Here is a 23,127-nt window from a genome sequence, read left to right as displayed (position 1 = left end):
CCCCCAGCGCCCTGTGTTACTGACTGTGTCTCTACTGATGTTAATCCAGCTCCCTCACATTGTCACTCAGTAACCCCTCTCTCTCTCCCCTCAGTGCCCTGTGTTACTGTGTCTGTACTGATGTTAATCCAGCTCCCACACACTGTCACTCAGTAACCCCTCTCTCTCTCCCCTCAGTGCCCTGTGTTACTGTGTCTGTACTCAGGTTAATCCAGCTCCCACACACTGTCACTCAGTAACCCCTCTCTCCCCCCAGTGCCCTGTGTTACTGACTGTGTCTGTACTGATGTTATTCCAGCTCCCACACACTGTCACTCAGTAACCCCTCGATCTCTCTCCCCTCAGTGCCCTGTATTACTGACTGTGTCTGTACTGATGTTAATCCAGCTCCCACACACTGTCACTCAGTAACCACTCTCTCTCTCCCCTCAGTGCCCTGTGTTACTGACTGTGTCTGTACTGATGTTAATCCAGCTCCCACACACTGTCACTCAGTAACCCCTCTCTCTCTCCCCTCAGTGCCCTGTGTTACTGACTGTGTCTGTACTGATGTTAATCCAGCTCCCTCACACTGTCACTCAGTAACCCCTCTCTCCCCTCAGTGCCCTGTGTTACTGTGTCTGCACTGATGTTAAACCAGCTCCCTCACACTGTCACTCAGTAACCCCTCTCTCTCTCCCTTCAGTGCCCTGTGTTACTGACTGTGTCTGTACTGATGTTAATCCAGCTCCCACACACTGTCACTCAGTAACCCCTCTCTCTCTCCCCTCAGTGCCCTGTGTTACTGACTGTGTCTGTACTGATGTTAATCCAGCTCCCACACACTGTCACTCAGTAACGCCTCTCTCCCCCCAGCGCCCTGTGTTACTGACTGTGTCTCTACTGATGTTAATCCAGCTCCCTCACATTGTCACTCAGTAACCCCTCTCTCTCTCCCCTCAGTGCCCTGTGTTACTGTGCCTGTAGTGATGTTAATCCAGCTCCCACACACTGTCACTCAGTAACCCCTCTCTCCCCTCAGTGCCCTGTGTTACTGACTGTGTCTGTACTGATGTTAATCCAGCTCTCACACACTGTCACTCAGTAACCCCTCTCTCTCTCCCCCCCAGTGCCCTGTGTTACTGACTGTGTCTGTTCTGATGTTAATCCAGCTCCCACACACTGTCACTCAGTAACCCCTCTCTCACCTCAGCGCCCTGTGTTACTGACTGTATCTGTACTGATGTTAATCCAGCTCCCACACACTGTCACTCAGTAACCCCTCTCTCCCCTCAGTGCCCTGTGTTACTGACTGTGTCTGTACTGATGTTAATCCAGCTCTCTCACACTGTCACTCAGTAACCCCTCTCTCCCCTCAGTGCCCTGTGTTACTGACAGTGTCTGTACTGATGTTAATCCAGCTCCCACACACTGTCACTCAGTAACCCCTCTCTCCCCCCAGTGCCCTGTGTTACTGACTGTGTCTGTACTGATGTTAATCCAGCTCCCACACACAGTCACTCAGTAACCCCTCTCTCTCTCCCCTCAGTGCCCTGTGTTACTGACTGTGTCTGTACTGATGTTAATCCAGCTCTCTCACACTGTCACTCAGTAACCCCTCTATCCCCTCAGTGCCCTGTGTTACTGACTGTGTCTGTACTGATGTTAATCCAGCTCCCACACACTGTCACTCAGTAACCACTCTCTCTCTCCCCTCAGTGCCCTGTGTTACTGACTGTGTCTGTACTGATGTTAATCCAGCTCCCACACACTGTCACTCAGTAACCCCTCTCTCTCTCCCCTCAGTGCCCTGTGTTACTGACTGTGTCTGTACTGATGTTAATCCAGCTCCCTCACACTGTCACTCAGTAACCCCTCTCCCCCTCAGTGCCCTGTGTTACTGTGTCTGTACTGATGTTAAACCAGCTCCCTCACACTGTCACTCAGTAACCCCTCTCTCTCTCCCCTCAGTGCCCTGTGTTACTGACTGTGTCTGTACTGATGTTAATCCAGCTCCCACACACTGTCACTCAGTAACCCCTCTCTCTCTCCTCCTCAGTGCCCTGTGTTACTGACTGTGTCTGTACTGATGTTAACCCAGCTCCCACACACTGTCACTCAGTAACCCCTCTCTCTCTCTCCCCTCAGAGCCCAGTGTTACTGACTGTGTCTGTACTGATGTTAATCCAGCTCCCTCACACTGTCACTCAGTAACCCCTCTCTCCCCTCAGTGCCCTGTGTTACTCTGTCTGTACTGATGTTAAACCAGCTCCCTCACACTGTCACTCAGTAACCCCTCTCTCTCTCCCCCTCAGTGCCCTGTGTTACTGACTGTGTCTGTACTGATGTTAACCCAGCTCCCACACACTGTCACTCAGTAACCCCTCTCTCTCTCTCCCCTCAGAGCCCAGTGTTACTGACTGTGTCTGTACTGATGTTAATCCAGCTCCCACACACTGTCACTCAGTAAACCCTCTCTCTCTCTCCCCTCAGTGCCCTGTGTTACTGACTGTGTCTGTACTGATGTTAATCCAGCTCCCACACACTGTCACTCAGTAACCCCTCTCTCTCTTCCCCCCCAGTGCCCTGTGTTACTGACTGTGTCTGTACTGATATTAATCCAGCTCTCACACACTGTCACTCCGTAACCCCTCTATCCCCTCAGTGCCCTGTGTTACTGACTGTGTCTGTACTGATGTTAATCCAGCTCCCACACACTGTCACTCAGTAACCGCAGGATTACTCTCCCCTCAGTGCCCTGTGTTACTGACTGTGTCTGTACTGATGTTAATCCAGCTCCCACACACTGTCACTCAGTAACCCCTCTCTCTCTCCCCCCCAGGGCCCTGTGTTACTGACTGTGTCTGTACTGATGTTAATCCAGCTCCCACACACTGTCACTCAGTAACCCCTCTCTCTCTCCCCTCAGTGCCCTGTGTTACTGACTGTGTCTGTACTGATGTTAATCCAGCTCCCACACACTGTCACTCAGTAACGCCTCTCTCCCCCCAGCGCCCTGTGTTACTGACTGTGTCTGTACTGATGTTAATCCAGCTCGCACACACTGTCACTCAGTAACCCCTCTCCCACCCAGTGCCCTGTGTTACTGACTGTGTCTGTACTGATGTTAATCCAGCTCCCACACACTGTCACTCAGTAACCCCTCTCTCACCTCAGTGCCCTGTGTTACTGACTGTGTCTGTACTGATGTTAATCCAGCTCTCACACACTGTCACTCAGTAACCCCTCTCTCTCTCCCCCCCAGTGCCCTGTGTTACTGACTGTGTCTGTTCTGATGTTAATCCAGCTCCCACACACTGTCACTCAGTAACCCCTCTCTCACCTCAGCGCCCTGTGTTACTGACTGTATCTGTACTGATGTTAATCCAGCTCCCAACAACTGTCACTCAGTAACCCCTCTCTCCCCTCAGTGCCCTGTGTTACTGACTGTGTCTGTACTGATGTTAATCCAGCTCTCTCACACTGTCACTCAGTAACCCCTCTCTCCCCTCAGTGCCCTGTGTTACTGACTGTGTCTGTACTGATGTTAATCCAGCTCCCACACACTGTCACTCAGTAACCCCTCTCTCCCCCCAGTGCCCTGTGTTACTGACTGTGTCTGTACTGATGTTAATCCAGCTCCCACACACTGTCACTCAGTAACCCCTCTCTCTCTCCCCTCAGTGCCCTGTGTTACTGACTGTGTCTGTACTGATGTTAATCCAGCGCTCTCACACTGTCACTCAGTAACCCCTCTATCCCCTCAGTGCCCTGTGTTACTGACTGTGTCTGTACTGATGTTAATCCAGCTCCCACACACTGTCACTCAGTAACCCCTCGATCTCTCTCCCCTCAGTGCCCTGTGTTACTGACTGTGTCTGTACTGATGTTAATCCAGCTCCCACACACTGTCACTCAGTAACCACTCTCTCTCTCCCCTCAGTGCCCTGTGTTACTGACTGTGTCTGTACTGATGTTAATCCAGCTCCCACACACTGTCACTCAGTAACCCCTCTCTCTCTCCCCTCAGTGCCCTGTGTTACTGACTGTGTCTGTACTGATGTTTCTCCAGCTCCCTCACACTGTCACTCAGTAACCACTCTCTCCCCTCAGTGCCCTGTGTTACTGTGTCTGTACTGATGTTAAACCAGCTCCCTCACACTGTCACTCAGTAACCCCTCTCTCTCTCCCCTCAGTGCCCTGTGTTACTGACTGTGTCTGTACTGATGTTAAACCAGCTCCCTCACACTGTCACTCAGTAACCCCTCTCTCTCTCCCCTCAGTGCCCTGTGTTACTGACTGTGTCTGTACTGATGTTAATCCAGCTCCCACACAGTCACTCAGTAACCCCTCTCTCTCTCCCCCCCCAGTGCCCTGTGTTACTGACTGTGTCTGTACTGATGTTAACCCAGCTCCCACACACTGTCACTCAGTAACCCCTCTCTCTCTCCCCTCAGTGCCCTGTGTTACTGACTGTGTCTGTACTGATGTTAATCCAGCTCCCACACACTGTCACTCAGTAACCCCTCTCTCTCTCCCCTCAGTGCCCTGTGTTACTGACTGTGTCTGTACTGATGTTAATCCAGCTCCCACACACTGTCACTCAGTAACCTCTCTCTCTCTCCCCTCAGAGCCCAGTGTTACTGACTGTGTCTGTACTGATGTTAATCCAGCTCCCACACACTGTCACTCAGTAAACCCTCTCTCTCTCTCCCCTCAGTGCCCTGTGTTACTGACTGTGTCTGTACTGATGTTAATCCAGCTCCCACACACTGTCACTCAGTAACCCCTCTCTCTCTCCCCTCCAGTGCCCTGTGTTACTGACTGTGTCTGTACTGATATTAATCCAGCTCTCACACACTGTCACTCAGTAACCCCTCTATCCCCTCAGTGCCCTGTGTTACTGACTGCGTCTGTACTGATGTTAATCCAGCTCCCACACACTGTCACTCAGTAACCCCACGATCTCTCTCCCCTCAGTGCCCTGTGTTACTGACTGTGTCTGTACTGATGTTAATCCAGCTCCCACACACTGTCACTCAGTAACCACTCTCTCTCTCCCCTCAGTGCCGTGTTACTGACTGTGTCTGTACTGATGTTAATCCAGCTCCCACACACTGTCACTCAGTAACCCCTCTCTCTCTCCCCTCAGTGCCCTGTGTTACTGACTGTGTCTGTACTGATGTTGATCCAGCTCCCTCACACTGTCACTCAGTAACCCCTCTCTCCCCTCAGTGCCCTGTGTTACTGACTGTGTCTGTACTGATGTTAAACCAGCTCCCTCACACTGTCACTCAGTAACCCCTCTCTCTCTCCCCTCAGTGCCCTGTGTTACTGACTGTGTCTGTACTGATGTTAATCCAGCTCCCTCACACTGTCACTCAGTAACCCCTCTCTCCCCTCAGTGCCCTGTGTTACTGACTGTGTCTGTACTGATGTTAAACCAGCTCCCTCACACTGTCACTCAGTAACCCCTCTCTCTCTCCCCTCAGTGCCCTGTGTTACTGACTGGGTCTGTACTGATGTTAATCCAGCTCCCTCACACTGTCACTCAGTAACCCCTCTCCCCCACCCAGCACCCTGTGTTACTGACTGTGTCTGTACTGATGTTAATCCAGCTCCCTCACACTGTCACTCAGTAACCGCTCTCCCCCCAGCGCACTGTGTTACTGACTGTGTCTGTACTGATGTTATTCCAGCTCCCACACACTGTCACTCAGTAACCCCTCTCGCCCCCCAGCGCCCTGTGTTACTGACTGTGTCTGTACTGATGTTATTCCAGCTCCCACACACTGTCACTCAGTAACCCCTCTCTCTCTCCCCCCAGCGCCCTGTGTTACTGACTGTGTCTGTACTGATGTTATTCCAGCTCCCACACACTGTCACTCAGCAACCCCTCTCTCTCTCCCCTCAGTGCCCTGTGTTACTGACTGTGTCTGTACTGATGTTAGCTGAAACTTTATTGCTGGAACAGCACAGCAGGTCAGGCAGCATCTAGGGAACAGAAGATTCGACGTTTCGGGCACATGCCCTTCTTCAGGAATGAGCAGAGAGTGTTCAGCAGGAGAAGATAAAAGGTAGGGAGGAGGGACTTGGAGGAGGGGCGTTGGAAATGTGATAGGTGGAAAGAGGTCAAGGTGAGGGTGATAGGTCGGAGTAGGGTGGAGGCGGAGAGGTCAAGAAGAAGACTGCAGGTCAGGAAGGCGGTGCCGGGCTGGAGGGATTCGGCTGAGACAAGGTGGGGGGAGGGGGGATGAAGAAACTGGTGAAGTCCAAGTTCATCCCCTGTGGTTGGAGGGTTCCCAGTCGGAAGATAAGACGCTCCTCCTCCGACCGTCGCGTTGTTGTGGTTTGGCGGTGGATGAGTCCAATGACCTGCATATCCTCGGTGGAGTGGGAGGGGGAGTTGAAATGCTGTGCCACAGGGTGGTTGGGTTGGTTCGTCCGGGTGGCCCAGAGGTGCTCTCTGAATCGCTCCGCAAGTAGGCGGCCTGTCTCCCCAAAATAGAGGAGGCCACACCGGCTGCAGCGGATGCAGTAGATGATGTGGGTGGAGGTGCAGGTGAATCTGTGGCGGATATGGAAGTTTCCTTTGGGGCCTTGGAGAGAAGTGAGGGGGGAGGTGTGGGCGCAAGTGTTGCACATCCTGCGGTTGCAAGGGAAGGTGCCGGGAGTGGAGGTTGGGTTGGTGGGGGGTATGGATCTGACAAGGGAGTCGCGGAGGGAGTGGTGATCTGACAAGGGAGTCGCGGAGGGAGTGGTGATCTGACAAGGGAGTCGCGGAGGGAGTGGTGATCTGACAAGGGAGTCGCGGAGGGAGTGGTGATCTGACAAGGGAGTCGCGGAGGGAGTGGTGATCCAGCTCCCACACACTGTCACTCAGTAACCCCTCTCTCCCCTCAGTGCCCTGTGTTACTGACTGTGTCTGTACTGATGTTAATCCAGCTCCCTCGCACTGTCACTCAGTAACCCCTCTCTCCCCTCAGTGCCCTGTGTTACTGACTGTGTCTGTACTGATGTTAATCCAGCTCCCACACACTGTCACTCAGTAACCCCTCTCTCTCTCTCCCCTCAGAGCCCAGTGTTACTGACTGTGTCTGTACTGATGTTAATCCAGCTCCCACACACTGTCACTCAGTAACCCCTCTCTCTCTCCCCTCAGTGCCCTGTGTTACTGACTGTGTCTGTACTGATGTTAATCCAGCTCCCACACACTGTCACTCAGTAACCCCTCTCTCTCTCCCCCTCAGTGCCCTGTGTTACTGACTGTGTCTGTACTGATGTTAACCCAGCTCCCACACACTGTCACTCAGTAACCCCTCTCTCTCTCTCCCCTCAGAGCCCAGTGTTACTGACTGTGTCTGTACTGATGTTAATCCAGCTCCCACACACTATCACTCAGTAAACCCTCTCTCTCTCTCCCCTCAGTGCCCTGTGTTACTGACTGTGTCTGTACTGATATTAATCCAGCTCTCACACACTGTCACTCCGTAACCCCTCTATCCCCTCAGTGCCCTGTGTTACTGACTGTGTCTGTACTGATGTTAATCCAGCTCCCACACACTGTCACTCAGTAACCGCAGGATCTCTCTCCCCTCAGTGCCCTGTGTTACTGACTGTGTCTGTACTGATGTTAATCCAGCTCCCACACACTGTCACTCAGTAACCCCTCTCTCTCTCCCCCCCAGGGCCCTGTGTTACTGACTGTGTCTGTACTGATGTTAATCCAGCTCCCACACACTGTCACTCAGTAACGCCTCTCTCCCCCCAGCGCCCTGTGTTACTGACTGTGTCTCTACTGATGTTAATCCAGCTCCCTCACATTGTCACTCAGTAACCCCTCTCTCTCTCCCTTCAGTGCCCTGTGTTACTGTGTCTGTACTGATGTTAATCCAGCTCCCACACACTGTCACTCAGTAACCCCTCTCTCACCTCAGTGCCCTGTGTTACTGACTGTATCTGTACTGATGTTAATCCAGCTCCCACACACTGTCACTCAGTAACCCCTCTCTCCCCTCAGTGCCCTGTGATACTGACTGTGTCTGTACTGATGTTAATCCAGCTCCCACACACTGTCACTCAGTAACCCCTCTCCCACCCAGTGCCCTGTGTTACTGACTGTGTCTGTACTGATGTTAATCCAGCTCCCACACACTGTCACTCAGTAACCCCTCTCTCTCTCCCCTCAGTGCCCTGTGTTACTGTGTCTGTACTCATGTTAATCCAGCTCCCACACACTGTCACTCAGTAACCCCTCTCTCCCCCCAGTGCCCTGTGTTACTGACTGTGTCTGTACTGATGTTATTCCAGCTCCCACACACTGTCACTCAGTAACCCCTCTCTCTCTCCCCTCAGTGCCCTGTGTTACTGACTGTGTCTGTACTGATGTTAATCCAGCTCCCACACACTGTCACTCAGTAACGCCTCTCTCCCCCCAGCGCCCTGTGTTACTGACTGTTTCTCTACTGATGTTAATCCAGCTCCCTCACATTGTCACTCAGTAACCCCTCTCTCTCTCCCCTCAGTGCCCTGTGTTACTGTGTCTGTACTGATGTTAATCCAGCTCCCACACACTGTCACTCAGTAACCCCTCTCTCACCTCAGTGCCCTGTGTTACTGTGTCTGTACTGATGTTATTCCAGCTCCCACACACTGTCACTCAGTAACCCCTCTATCCCCTCAGTGCCCTGTGTTACTGACTGTGTCTGTACTGATGTTAATCCAGCTCCCACACACTGTCACTCAGTAACCCCTCGATCTCTCTCCCCTCAGTGCCCTGTGTTACTGACTGTGTCTGTACTGATGTTAATCCAGCTCCCACACACTGTCACTCAGTAACCACTCTCTCTCTCCCCTCAGTGCCCTGTGTTACTGACTGTGTCTGTACTGATGTTAATCCAGCTCCCACACACTGTCACTCAGTAACCCCTCTCTCTCTCCCCTCAGTGCCCTGTGTTACTGACTGTGTCTGTACTGATGTTAATCCAGCTCCCTCACACTGTCACTCAGTAACCCCTCTCTCCCCTCAGTGCCCTGTGTTACTGTGTCTGTACTGATGTTAAACCAGCTCCCTAACACTGTCACTCAGTAACCCCTCTCTCTCTCCCCTCAGTGCCCTGTGTTACTGACTGTGTCTGTACTGATGTTAATCCAGCTCCCACACACTGTCACTCAGTAACCCCTCTCTCTCTCCCCCCCAGTGCCCTGTGTTACTGACTGTGTCTGTACTGATGTTAACCCAGCTCCCACACACTGTCACTCAGTAACCCCTCTCTCTCTCCCCTCAGTGCCCTGTGTTACTGACTGTGTCTGTACTGATGTTAATCCAGCTCCCACACACTGTCACTCAGTAACCCCTCTCTCTCTCCCCTCAGTGCCCTGTGTTACTGACTGTGTCTGTACTGATGTTAATCCAGCTCCCACACACTGTCACTCAGTAACCTCTCTCTCTCTCCCCTCAGAGCCCAGTGTTACTGACTGTGTCTGTACTGATGTTAATCCAGCTCCCACACACTGTCACTCAGTAAACCCTCTCTCTCTCTCCCCTCAGTGCCCTGTGTTACTGACTGTGTCTGTACTGATGTTAATCCAGCTCCCACACACTGTCACTCAGTAACCCCTCTCTCTCTCCCCTCCAGTGCCCTGTGTTACTGACTGTGTCTGTACTGATATTAATCCAGCTCTCACACACTGTCACTCAGTAACCCCTCTCTCCCCTCAGTGCCCTGTGTTACTGACTGTGTCTGTACTGATGTTAATCCAGCTCCCACACACTGTCACTCAGTAACCCCACGATCTCTCTCCCCTCAGTGCCCTGTGTTACTGACTGTGTCTGTACTGATGTTAATCCAGCTCCCACACACTGTCACTCAGTAACCACTCTCTCTCTCCCCTCAGTGCCGTGTTACTGACTGTGTCTGTACTGATGTTAATCCAGCTCCCACACACTGTCACTCAGTAACCCCTCTCTCTCTCCCCTCAGTGCCCTGTGTTACTGACTGTGTCTGTACTGATGTTGATCCAGCTCCCTCACACTGTCACTCAGTAACCCCTCTCTCCCCTCAGTGCCCTGTGTTACTGACTGTGTCTGTACTGATGTTAATCCAGCTCCCACACACTGTCACTCAGTAACACCTCTCTCCCCTCAGTGCCCTGTGTTACTGACTGTGTCTGTACTGATGTTAATCCAGCTCCCACACACTGTCACTCAGTAACCCCTCTCTCACCTCAGTGCCCTGTGTTACTGACTGTATCTGTACTGATGTTAATCCAGCTCCCACACACTGTCACTCAGTAACCCCTCTCTCCCCTCAGTGCCCTGTGATACTGACTGTGTCTGTACTGATGTTAATCCAGCTCCCACACACTGTCACTCAGTAACCCCTCTCCCACCCAGTGCCCTGTGTTACTGACTGTGTCTGTACTGATGTTAATCCAGCTCCCACACACTGTCACTCAGTAACCCCTCTCTCTCTCCCCTCAGTGCCCTGTGTTACTGTGTCTGTACTCATGTTAATCCAGCTCCCACACACTGTCACTCAGTAACCCCTCTCTCCCCCCAGTGCCCTGTGTTACTGACTGTGTCTGTACTGATGTTATTCCAGCTCCCACACACTGTCACTCAGTAACCCCTCTCTCTCTCCCCTCAGTGCCCTGTGTTACTGACTGTGTCTGTACTGATGTTAATCCAGCTCCCACACACTGTCACTCAGTAACGCCTCTCTCCCCCCAGCGCCCTGTGTTACTGACTGTTTCTCTACTGATGTTAATCCAGCTCCCTCACATTGTCACTCAGTAACCCCTCTCTCTCTCCCCTCAGTGCCCTGTGTTACTGTGTCTGTACTGATGTTAATCCAGCTCCCACACACTGTCACTCAGTAACCCCTCTCTCACCTCAGTGCCCTGTGTTACTGACTGTGTCTGTACTGATGTTATTCCAGCTCCCACACACTGTCACTCAGTAACCCCTCTATCCCCTCAGTGCCCTGTGTTACTGACTGTGTCTGTACTGATGTTAATCCAGCTCCCACACACTGTCACTCAGTAACCCCTCGATCTCTCTCCCCTCAGTGCCCTGTGTTACTGACTGTGTCTGTACTGATGTTAATCCAGCTCCCACACACTGTCACTCAGTAACCACTCTCTCTCTCCCCTCAGTGCCCTGTGTTACTGACTGTGTCTGTACTGATGTTAATCCAGCTCCCACACACTGTCACTCAGTAAACCCTCTCTCTCTCCCCTAGTGCCCTGTGTTACTGACTGTGTCTGTACTGATGTTAATCCAGCTCCCTCACACTGTCACTCAGTAACCCCTCTCTCCCCTCAGTGCCCTGTGTTACTGTGTCTGTACTGATGTTAAACCAGCTCCCTCACACTGTCACTCAGTAACCCCTCTCTCTCTCCCCTCAGTGCCCTGTGTTACTGACTGTGTCTGTACTGATGTTAATCCAGCTCCCACACACTGTCACTCAGTAACCCCTCTCTCTCTCCCCCCCAGTGCCCTGTGTTACTGACTGTGTCTGTACTGATGTTAACCCAGCTCCCACACACTGTCACTCAGTAACCCCTCTCTCTCTCCCCTCAGTGCCCTGTGTTACTGACTGTGTCTGTACTGATGTTAATCCAGCTCCCACACACTGTCACTCAGTAAACCCTCTCTCTCTCTCCCCTCAGTGCCCTGTGTTACTGACTGTGTCTGTACTGATATTAATCCAGCTCCCACACACTGTCACTCAGTAACCACTCTCTCTCTCCCCTCAGTGCCGTGTTACTGACTGTGTCTGTACTGATGTTAATCCAGCTCCCACACACTGTCACTCAGTAACCCCTCTCTCTCTCCCCTCAGTGCCCTGTGTTACTGACTGTGTCTGTACTGATGTTGATCCAGCTCCCTCACACTGTCACTCAGTAACCCCTCTCTCCCCTCAGTGCCCTGTGTTACTGACTGTGTCTGTGCTGATGTTATTCCAGCTCCCACACACTGTCACTCAGCAACCCCTCTCTCTCTCCCCTCAGTGCCCTGTGTTACTGACTGTGTCTGTACTGATGTTAGCTGAAACTTTATTGCTGGAACAGCACAGCAGGTCAGGCAGCATCTAGGGAACAGAAGATTCGACGTTTCGGGCACATGCCCTTCTTCAGGAATGAGCAGAGAGTGTTCAGCAGGAGAAGATAAAAGGTAGGGAGGAGGGACTTGGAGGAGGGGCGTTGGAAATGTGATAGGTGGAAAGAGGTCAAGGTGAGGGTGATAGGTCGGAGTAGGGTGGAGGCGGAGAGGTCAAGAAGAAGACTGCAGGTCAGGAAGGCGGTGCCGGGCTGGAGGGATTCGGCTGAGACAAGGTGGGGGGAGGGGGGATGAAGAAACTGGTGAAGTCCAAGTTCATCCCCTGTGGTTGGAGGGTTCCCAGTCGGAAGATAAGACGCTCCTCCTCCGACCGTCGCGTTGTTGTGGTTTGGCGGTGGATGAGTCCAATGACCTGCATATCCTTGGTGGAGTGGGAGGGGGAGTTGAAATGCTGTGCTACAGGGTGATTGGGTTGGTTCGTCCGGGTGGCCCAGAGGTGCTCTCTGAATCGCTCCGCAAGTAGGCGGCCTGTCTCCCCAAAATAGAGGAGGCCACACCGGCTGCAGCGGATGCAGTAGATGATGTGGGTGGAGGTGCAGGTGAATCTGTGGCGGATATGGAAGTTTCCTTTGGGGCCTTGGAGAGAAGTGAGGGGGGAGGTGTGGGCGCAAGTGTTGCACATCCTGCGGTTGCAAGGGAAGGTGCCGGGAATGGAGGTTGGGTTGGTGGGGGGTATGGATCTGACAAGGGAGTCGCGGAGGGAGTGGTGATCTGACAAGGGAGTCGCGGAGGGAGTGGTGATCTGACAAGGGAGTCGCGGAGGGAGTGGTGATCTGACAAGGGAGTCGCGGAGGGAGTGGTGATCTGACAAGGGAGTCGCGGAGGGAGTGGTGATCTGACAAGGGAGTCGCGGAGGGAGTGGTGATCTGAGAAGGGAGTCGCGGAGGGAGTGGTGATCTGACAAGGGAGTCGTGGAGGGAGTGGTGATCTGACAAGGGAGTCGCGGAGGGAGTGGTGATCCAGCTCCCACACACAGTCACTCAGTAACCCCTCTCTCTCTCTCCCCCCAGTGCCCTGTGTTACTGACTGTGTCTGTACTGATGTTAATCCAGCTCCCACACACTGTCACTCAGTCACCCCTCTCTCCCCTCAGTGCCCTGTGTTACTGACTGTGTCTGTACTGATGTTAATCCAGCTCCCACACACTGTCACTCAGTAACCCCTCTCTCCCCCCAGTGCCCTGTGTTACTGACTGTGTCTGTACTGATGTTAATCCAGCTCCCACACACTGTCACTCAGTAACCCCTCTCTCTCTCCCCTCAGTGCCCTGTGTTCCTGTGTCTGTACTGATGTTAATCCAGCTCCCACACACTGTCACTCAGTAGCCCCTCTCTCACCTCAGTGCCCTGTGTTACTGACTGTGTCTGTACTGATGTTAATCCAGCTCTCTCACACTGTCACTCAGTAACCCCTCTATCCCCCCAGTGCCCTGTGTTACTGACTGTGTCTGTACTGATGTTAATCCAGCTCCCACACACTGTCACTCAGTAACCCCTCTCTCTCTCTCCCCTCAGTGCCCTGTGTTACTGACTGTGTCTGTACTGATGTTAATCCAGCTCCCTCACACTGTCACTCAGTAACCCCTCTCTCCCCTCAGTGCCCTGTGTTACTGACTGTGTCTGTACTGATGTTAATCCAGCTCCCACACACTGTCACTCAGTAACCCCTCTCTCTCTCCCCTCAGTGCCCTGTGTTCCTGTGTCTGTACTGATGTTAATCCAGCTCCCACACACTGTCACTCAGTAGCCCCTCTCTCACCTCAGTGCCCTGTGTTACTGACTGTGTCTGTACTGATGTTAATCCAGCTCTCTCACACTGTCACTCAGTAACCCCTCTATCCCCCCAGTGCCCTGTGTTACTGACTGTGTCTGTACTGATGTTAATCCAGCTCCCACACACTGACACTCAGTAACCCCTCTCTCTCTCTCCCCTCAGTGCCCTGTGTTACTGACTGTGTCTGTACTGATGTTAATCCAGCTCCCTCACACTGTCACTCAGTAACCCCTCTCTCCCCTCAGTGCCCTGTGTTACTGACTGTGTCTGTACTGATGTTAATCCAGCTCCAACACACTGTCACTCAGTAACCCCTCTCTCTCTCCCCTCAGTGCCCTGTGTTAATGACTGTGTCTGTACTGATGTTAATCCAGCTCCCACACACTGTCACTCAGTAACCCCTCTCCCCCCCCAGTGCCCTGTGTTACTGACTGTGTCTGTACTGATGTTAATCCAGCTCCCACACTGTCACTCAGTAACCCCTCTCTCTCTCCCCTCAGTGCCCTGTGTTACTGACTGTGTCTGTACTGATTTTAATCCAGCTCCCACACACTGTCACTCAGTAACCCCTCTCTTTAATCCCCTCAGTGCCCTGTGTTACTGACTGTGTCTGTACTGATGTTAATCCAGCTCCCACACACTGTCACTCAGTAACCCCTCTCTCTCTCCCCTCAGTGCACTGTGTTACTGACTGTGTCTGTACTGATGTTAATCCAGCTCCCACACACTGTCACTCAGTAACCCCTCTCCCCCCCAGTGCCCTGCGTTACTGACTGTGTCTGTACTGATGTTAATCCAGCTCCAACACACTGTCACTCAGTAACCCCTCTCTCTCTCCCCTCAGTGCCCTGTGTTACTGACTGTGTCTGTACTGATGTTAATCCAGCTCCCACACACAGTCACTCAGTAACCCCTCTCTCTCTCCCCTCAGTGCCCTGTGTTACTGACTGTGTCTGTACTGATGTTAATCCAGCTCCCACACACTATCACTCAGTAACCCCTCTCTCTCTCCCCTCAGTGCCCTGTGTTACTGACTGTGTCTGTACTGATGTTAATCCAGTTCCCTCACACTGTCACTCAGTAACCCCTCTCTCTCTCCCCTCAGTGCCCTGTGTTACTGACTGTGTCTGTACTGATGTTAATCCAGCTCCCACACACTGTCACTCAGTAACCCCTCTCTCTCTCCCCTCAGTGCCCTGTGTTACTGACTGTGTCTGTACTGATGTTAATCCAGCTCCCACACACTGTCACTCAGTAACCCCTCTCTCTCTCCCCTCAGCGCCCTGTGTTTCTGACTGTGTCTGTACTGATGTTAATCCAGCTCCCACACACTGTCACTCAGTAACCTCTCTCTCTCTCCCCTCAGTGCCCTGTGTTACTGACTGTGTCTGTGCTGATGTTAATCCAGCTCCCACACACTGTCACTCAGTAACCCCTCGATCTCTCTCTCCCCCCTCAGTGCCCTGTGTTACTGACTGTGTCTGTACTGATGTTAATCCAGCTCCCACACACTGTCACTCAGTATCCCCTCTCTCTCCCCTCAGTGCCCTGTTACTGACTGTGTCTGTACTGATGTTAATCCAGCTCCCACACACTGTCACTCAGTAACCCCTCGATCTCTCTCTCCCCCCTCAGTGCCCTGTGTTACTGACTGTGTCTGTACTGATGTTAATCCAGCTCCCACACACTGTCACTCAGTATCCCCTCTCTCTCCCCTCAGTGCCCTGTGTTACTGACTGTGTCTGTACTGATGTTAATCCAGCTCCCACACACTGTCACTCAGTAACCCCTCTCTCTCTCTCTCCCCTCAGTGCCCTGTGTTACTGACTGTGTCTGTACTGATGTTAATCCAGCTCCCACACACTGTCACTCAGTAACCCCTCTCTCTCTCCCCTCAGCGCCCTGTGTTACTGACTGTGTCTGTACTGATGTTAAATCCAGCTCCCTCACACTGTCACTCAGTAACCCCTCTCCCCCCTCAGTGCCCTGTGTTACTGACTGTGTCTGTACTGATGTTAATCCAGCTCTCTCACACTGTCACTCAGTAACCCCTCTCTCTCTCCCCTCAGTGCCCTGTGTTACTGACTGTGTCTGTACTGATGTTAATCCAGCTCCCACACACTGTCACTCAGTAACCCCTCTCTCCCCTCAGTGCCCTGTGTTACTGACTGTGTCTGTACTGATGTTAATCCAGCTCCCTCACACTGTCACTCAGTAACCCCTCTCCCCCCTCAGTGCCCTGTGTTACTGACTGTGTCTGTACTGATGTTAATCCAGCTCTCTCACACTGTCACTCAGTAACCCCTCTCTCTCTCCCCTCAGTGCCCTGTGTTACTGACTGTGTCTGTACTGATGTTAATCCAGCTCCCACACACTGTCACTCAGTAACCCCTCTCTCCCCTCAGTGCCCTGTGTTACTGACTGTGTCTGTACTGATGTTAATCCAGCTCCCACACACTGTCACTCAGTAACCCCTCTCTCCCCTCAGCGCCCTGTGTTACTGACTGTGTCTGTACTGATGTTAATCCAGCTCCCACACACTGTCACTCAGTAACCCCTCTCTCCCCTCAGTGCCCTGTGTTACTGACTGTGTCTGTACTGATGTTAATCCAGCTCTCTCACACTGTCACTCAGTAACCCCTCTCTCTCTCCCCTCAGTGCCCTGTGTTACTGACTGTGTCTGTACTGATGTTAATCCAGCTCCCACACACTGTCACTCAGTAACCCCTCTTTCCCCTCAGTGCCCTGTGTTACTGACTGTGTCTGTACTGATGTTAATCCAGCTCTCTCACACTGTCACTCAGTAACCCCTCTCTCTCTCCCCTCAGTGCCCTGTGTTACTGACTGTGTCTGTACTGATGTTAATCCAGCTCCCACACACTGTCACTCAGTAACCCCTCTCTCCCCTCAGTGCCCTGTGTTACTGACTGTGTCTGTACTGATGTTAATCCAGCTCCCACACACTGTCACTCAGTAACCCCTCTCTCCCCTCAGCGCCCTGTGTTACTGACTGTGTCTGTACTGATGTTAATCCAGCTCCCACACACTGTCACTCAGTAACCCCACGATCTCTCTCCCCTCAGTGCCCTGTGTTACTGACTGTGTCTGTACTGATGTTAATCCAGCTCCCACACACTGTCACTCAGTAACCCCTCTCTCTCCCCCCAGTGCCCTGTGTTACTGACTGTGTCTGTACTGATGTTAATCCAGCTCCCACACACTGTCACTCAGTAACCCCTCTCTCTCCCCCCAGTGCCCTGTGTTACTGACTGTGTCTGTACTGATGTTAATCCAGCTCCCACACACTGTCACTCAGTAACCCCTCTCCCCCTCAGTGCCCTGTGTTACTGACTGTGTCTGTACTGATGTTAATCCAGCTCCCACACACTGTCACTCAGTAACCCCTCTCCCCCTCAGTGCCCTGTGTTACTGACTGTGTCTGTACTGATGTTAATCCAGCTCCCACACACTGTCACTCAGTAACCCCTCTCTCTCTCCCCTCAGTGCCCTGTGTTACTGACTGTGTCTGTACTGATGTTAATCCAGCTCCCACACACTGTCACTCAGTAACCACTCTCTCTCCCCTCAGTGCCCTGTGTTACTGACTGTGTCTGTACTGATGTTAATCCAGCTCCCACACACTGTCACTCAGTAACCCCTCTCTCTCTCTCCCCTCAGCGCCCTGTGTTACTGACTGTGTCTGTACTGATGTTAATCCAGCTCCCACACACTGTCACTCAGTAACCCCTCGATCTCTCTCCCCTCAGTGCCCTGTGTTACTGACTGTGTCTGTACTGATGTTAATCCAGCTCCCACACACTGTCACTCAGTAACCCCTCTCTCTCTCCCCTCAGTGCCCTGTGTTACTGACTGTGTCTGTACTGATGTTAATCCAGCTCCCACACACTGTCACTCAGTAACCCCTCGATCTCTCTCCCCTCAGTGCCCTGTGTTACTGACTGTGTCTGTACTGATGTTAATCCAGCTCCCACACACTGTCACTCAGTAACCCCTCTCTCTCCCCTCAGTGCCCTGTGTTACTGACTGTGTCTGTACTGATGTTAATCCAGCTCCCACACACTGTCACTCAGTAACCCCTCTCTCTCCCCTCAGTGCCCTGTGTTACTGACTGTGTCTGTACTGATGTTAATCCAGCTCCCACACACTGTCACTCAGTAACCCCTCTCTCTCCCCTCAGTGCCCTGTGTTACTGACTGTGTCTGTACTGATGTTAATCCAGCTCCCACACACTGTCACTCAGTAACCCCTCTCTCTCCCCTCAGTGCCCTGTGTTACTGACTGTGTCTGTACTGATGTTAATCCAGCTCCCACACACTGTCACTCAGTAACCCCCCCCTCTCTCTCTCTCTCTCCCCCCCCAGGGCCCTGTGTTAGTGCCTTTATGACGTCACTCCCATCCTCTGCCCCAGCTGTCCTCCCGGTGTCCCCCTGAAATCCCTCCCGCTCACACCTGAACCTGCTGCTGCCAGTGTTCCCTGGAAACTGTTCCTCCTCGCCCCACAATCTCAGCACGCGCATGCGCAGCCCTGCCTCGGCGGACCCGGGTTTTTTTTGGTGGACGGACAGCGTGCCGAACCTTTGTCTTCTCTCATTGCATTTTTTCTTTCCCTTTTGCCCCCCCCCACCATGTGTTTGACTGTTTCCCAGCCGCGAGTATTAATACATTTGCACCCACCTTGTCCTACCCTCCTCCTCTGCAGCAGAGCTCCGCCTCTCCCGATCTTCAGGTCGCGCATGCTCTTTTCGCATCTCTCACCCCAGCCGCTCCGTACCGCGCATGCGCGTCGCTGTCCTCTGTGATTGACAGGCTGCAGAACCAGAGTGGAGAGTGTGTTGCTGCAAGCGCTGATCAAGGGCTCTTACCTGAAACATTGACTCTGCTGCTCCGCGGGTGCTGCCCGACCGGCCCTATAGAGGTTTACAAAATCTTGAGTGGCATGGATAGGATAAAAGACAAGGACTTTTCCCTGTGGTGAACTGGAGTGTATTAGTTTAGGGCGAAAGATTTAAAAGGGACCTAAGGGGCATCATTTTCACACAGAGTATGGGATGAGCTGCTGGAGGAAGTGGTGGAGACTGGTACAGTTACACCATTTAAAAGGCATCTGGATGGGTACAGGAACAGGAAAGGTTTGGACAGATATGGGCCAAGTGCTGGCAAATGGGACTGGATTAATTTTGGACATATGGTCAGCACAGACGTGTTGGACTGTAGGGTCCGTATCCATGCTGTACATCTCTGTGAGTCGATAAGTTTTAGGTGTGTGAAACAAGTTTTGCAGAGAGGGTAATAGGTACTCATGTCAATGAGCATTAAATCAAGTGGAAAACCACATGAACTAGGCCTGGTATGAAAAAAAACATTTGTTTTGGCTGTGGGATAACCGCTAAACCTTGATCGCCTGTGGGAACCATTCTTCTGTTGAAAATCACACAACACCAGGTTATAGTCCAACAGGTTTAATTGGAAGCACACTAGCTTTCGGAGCGACGCTATCACCTGATGAAGGAGCGTCGCTCCGAAAGGTAGTGTGCTTCCAATTAAACTTGTTGGACTATAACCTGGTGTTGTGTGATTTTTAACGCTGTACACCCCAGTCCAACACTGGCATCTCCGAATCATTCTTCTGTTGAGTTAACATGGAGTCATCTGGAGATGTTTTAAACTTGTTTTCTGCGGAACAGAATGTCTGGAAAAGTACTGAAAGTACTACAACGTGGAGACGCAGCATGTAATCTGAGATGCAGAATAGTCCTAACGTCAGGGACTATGCTCCATTCAGTGAACTTCACCTCGGGCTGGGATTTGCGATTATAAGAAGACAGTGAGACTTGTTATCAACTGAATGCATGTGTTACCTGCCCTCGGACTTCACCTTGCAGGGGCCCGACATGACAGTTCTCACAGACAGTTTAGTGTCACAACGTTACCTCCCAATGAAAGCTGCCTGATTTTGCATTAGGCCTGCTTTCGACATGCTTTTCCACTTGCTCCAATTGCTCACTGTCAAGTCCCATTAGTCCGTAATGATTAGCCTGTAATGGTCTGGTTTGAAGGTATCGTTCTTAATCCTACCACTCCACTCACTAGTTTGCATATATCTCCAATATATATTAAGTAGATTAAGCTAATAAATTTGCTTCATATCAAAGTCATAGAGTCAGATATCACGGAAACAGACCCTTTGGTCCAACCCATCTATGCCAACTAGATATCCGAATCTAATCTAGTCCTATTTGGAGTCATAGAGTCATAGAGATGTATAGCACATAAACAGATCCTTTGGTCCAACTTGTCCATGCCAATCCCAACCCAATCTACTCCCACCTACCAGCACCCAGCTCACGTCCCTCCAAACCCTTCCTATTCATATACCCATCAAAATGCCTTTTAAATGTTGCAATTGTACCAGCCTCCACCACTTTCTCTGGCAGCTCATTCCATACACGCACCACCCTCTGCGTGAAAAAGTTGCCCCTTAGGTCTCTTTTATATCTTTCCCCTCTCACCCTAAACCTATGCCCTCTAGTTCTGGACTCCCCCACCCCAGGGAAAAGACTTTGCCTATTTATCCTATCCATGCCCCTCATGATTTTACAAACCTCTATAAGGTGACCCCTCAGCCTCCGACGCTCCATGGAAAACAGTCCCAGCCTGTTCAGTGTCTCCCTGTAGCTCAAATTCTCCAACCCTGGCAACATACTTGTAAATCTTTTCTGAACCCTTTCATGTTTCACAACATCCTTCCTATAGCAGGGAGACCAGAACTGTATACAGCATTCTAAATGTCTTCTCACCACTGTCCTGTACATCCGCAACATGATGCCCCAGGTTAATGCAGTGACCAATGATGGCAAGCGTGCCAAACACCTTCACCACCCTGTTTACCTTCAACTCCACTTTCAAAGAGATGAACCTTCACTCCAAGATCTCATTGTTCAGCAACATTCCCTAGGACCTTACCATTAACTGTACAAATCCTTCCCTGATTTGCTTTTCCAAAATGCAGCACCTCACATTTATCTAAATTAAATTCCATCTCCCACTCCTCAGTCCATTGGCCCATCTGATTGAGATCCTGTTGTAATCTGAGCTAACCTTCTTCGCTGTCCACTACACCTCCAATTTTGGTGTCATCTGCAAACTTACTAACTATATCGCCTGTCTTCATATCCAAAGCGTTTATATAAATGAAGAAAAGCAGTGGACCCAGCACTGATCCTTGCGGCACACCGTTGGTCACAGGCCTCCAGTCTGAAAAAGAACCCTCCACCACCACCCTCTGTCTTCTGTCTTCAAGCCAAATTTGTATCCAGTTGGCTAGCTCTCCTTGGACCCCATGTGATCGCACCTTGCTAACCAGTCTACTATGTGGAATCTTGTCAAAGGCCTTGCTGAAGTCTGTATAGACAATGTCTATTGCTCTGCCTTCATCAATCTTCTTTGTCACCTCTTCAAAAAACTCAATCACCTTGGTGGGACACGATCTCCCATGCACAAAGCCATGTTGACTATTCTTAATCAGTTCTTGCCTTTTGAAATACATGTAAATCCTGTCCCGCAGACTGCCCTCCAGTAACTTATCCGCCACCTGACGTCAGGCTCACCAGTCTGCAGTTCTCTGGCTTTTCCTTACCACCTTTCTTAAATAGTGGCACCACATTAACGATCCTCCAGACTTCTGATACCTCACCCGTGGCTGTTGATGATACAAATATCTCAGCAAGGGGCCCGAGCAATCTCCTCCCCAGCTTCCCACAAAGTTCTGGAAAACACCTGATCAGGTATCTGGGACTTCGCTACATTTGTGCATTTTAAGACTTCCAGCGCCTCCTCTTCTGCAAGATAGATACTTCTCAAGACATCACTATTTACTCCCCTGAATTCCTTCGCTGCACATCTTTTCTTCACTGTAAATACAGGGAAATGAAATGTCCATTTGGTATCTCATCCATCTCTTGTGGTTCCACACAGAGGCACCCTCATTGATCTTTAAGGGCCGCTATCTATGGGAAACTAGGGAAGTGATTGCTGGGCCCCTTGCTGAGATATTTGTATCATCGATAGTCACAGGTGAGGTGCCGGAAGACTGGAGGTTGGCAAACGTGGTGCCACTGTTTAAGAAGGGTGGTAAGGACAAGCCAGGGAACTATAGACCAGTGAGCCTGACGTCAGTGGTGGGCAAGTTATTGGAGGGAATCCTGACGGACAGGATGTACATATATTTGGAAAGGCAAGGGCTGATTAGGGATAGCATGGCTTTGTGCGTGGGAAATCATGTCTCACAAACTTGATTGAGTTTTTTGAGGAAGTAACAAAGAGGATTGATGAGGGCAGAGCAGTGGATGTGATCTATATGGACTTCAGTAAGGCATTCTACAAGGTTCCCCATGGGAGATTGATTAGCAAGGTTAGATCTCATGGAATACAGAGAGAACTAGCCATTTGGATACAGAACTGGCTTAAAGGTAGAAGACAGAGGGTGGTGGTGGAGGGTTGTTTTTCAGACTGGAGGCCTGTGACCAGTGGAGTGCCACAAGGATCGGTGCTGGGCCCTCTACTTTTTGTCATTTACATAAATGATTTGGATGCGAGCATAAGTATAGTTGGTAAGTTTGCAGATGACACCAAAATTGGAGGTGGAGTGGACAGCGATGAAGGTTACCTCAGATTACAATGGGATCTTGATCAGATGGGCTAATGGGCTGAGAAGTGGCAGGTGGAGTTTAATTCAGATAAATGTGAGGTGCTGCATTTTGGGAAAACAAATGTTAGTAGGACTTATACACTTAATGGTAAGGTCCGAGGGAGTGTTGCTGAACAAAGAGACCTTGGAGTGCAGGTTCATAGCTCCTTGAAAGTGGAGTCGCAGGTAGATAGGATAGTGAAAGCGGCATTTGGTATGCTTTCCTTTATTGGTCAGAGTACTGAGTACAGGAGTTGGGAGGTCATGTTGCGGCTGTACAGGACATTGGTAAGGCCACTGTTGGAAAATTGCGTGCAATTCTGGTCTCCTTCCTATTGGAAAGATGTTGTGAAACTTGAAAGGGTTCAGAAAGGATTTACAAGGATGTTGCCAGGGTCAGAGGCTGAGGGGTGACCTTATAGAGGTTTATAAAATCATGAGGGGCATGGACAGGATAAATAGACAAAGTCTTTTCCCTGGGGTCGGGGAGTCTAGAGTTCGAGGGCATACGTTTAGGGTGAGGGGGGAAAGATATAAAAGAGA

At 51.3% G+C, this 23,127-nt stretch overlaps 1 protein-coding gene across 2 annotated transcripts in view; it reads right to left on the bottom strand.

Moving 5' to 3' along the window:
• LOC122546533 (uncharacterized) overlaps positions 1-23,127 on the bottom strand; it is a 95,980-nt gene that overhangs the window by 15,025 nt on the left and 57,828 nt on the right. The window contains exon 1 of one of the 2 annotated variants that reach the window (XM_087974351.1): positions 18,573-18,718. The exons of the other annotated variant lie outside the window; for it this stretch is intronic. The gene's annotated coding sequence lies outside the window, so the exon portion shown is untranslated. Of the gene's footprint in view, positions 1-18,572; positions 18,719-23,127 lie in introns of those variants that run through there. 2 annotated transcript variants of the gene reach the window in all.

Source organism: Chiloscyllium plagiosum, unplaced genomic scaffold (genome assembly GCF_037043375.1).
Source record: "Chiloscyllium plagiosum isolate Xiang-an unplaced genomic scaffold, Cpla_swu_hap1 HiC_scaffold_27, whole genome shotgun sequence".
NCBI lineage: Eukaryota > Metazoa > Chordata > Chondrichthyes > Orectolobiformes > Hemiscylliidae > Chiloscyllium > Chiloscyllium plagiosum.
Note: the sequence above shows the minus strand (reverse complement) of the source record. Positions and strands in the feature narration are given on the sequence as shown.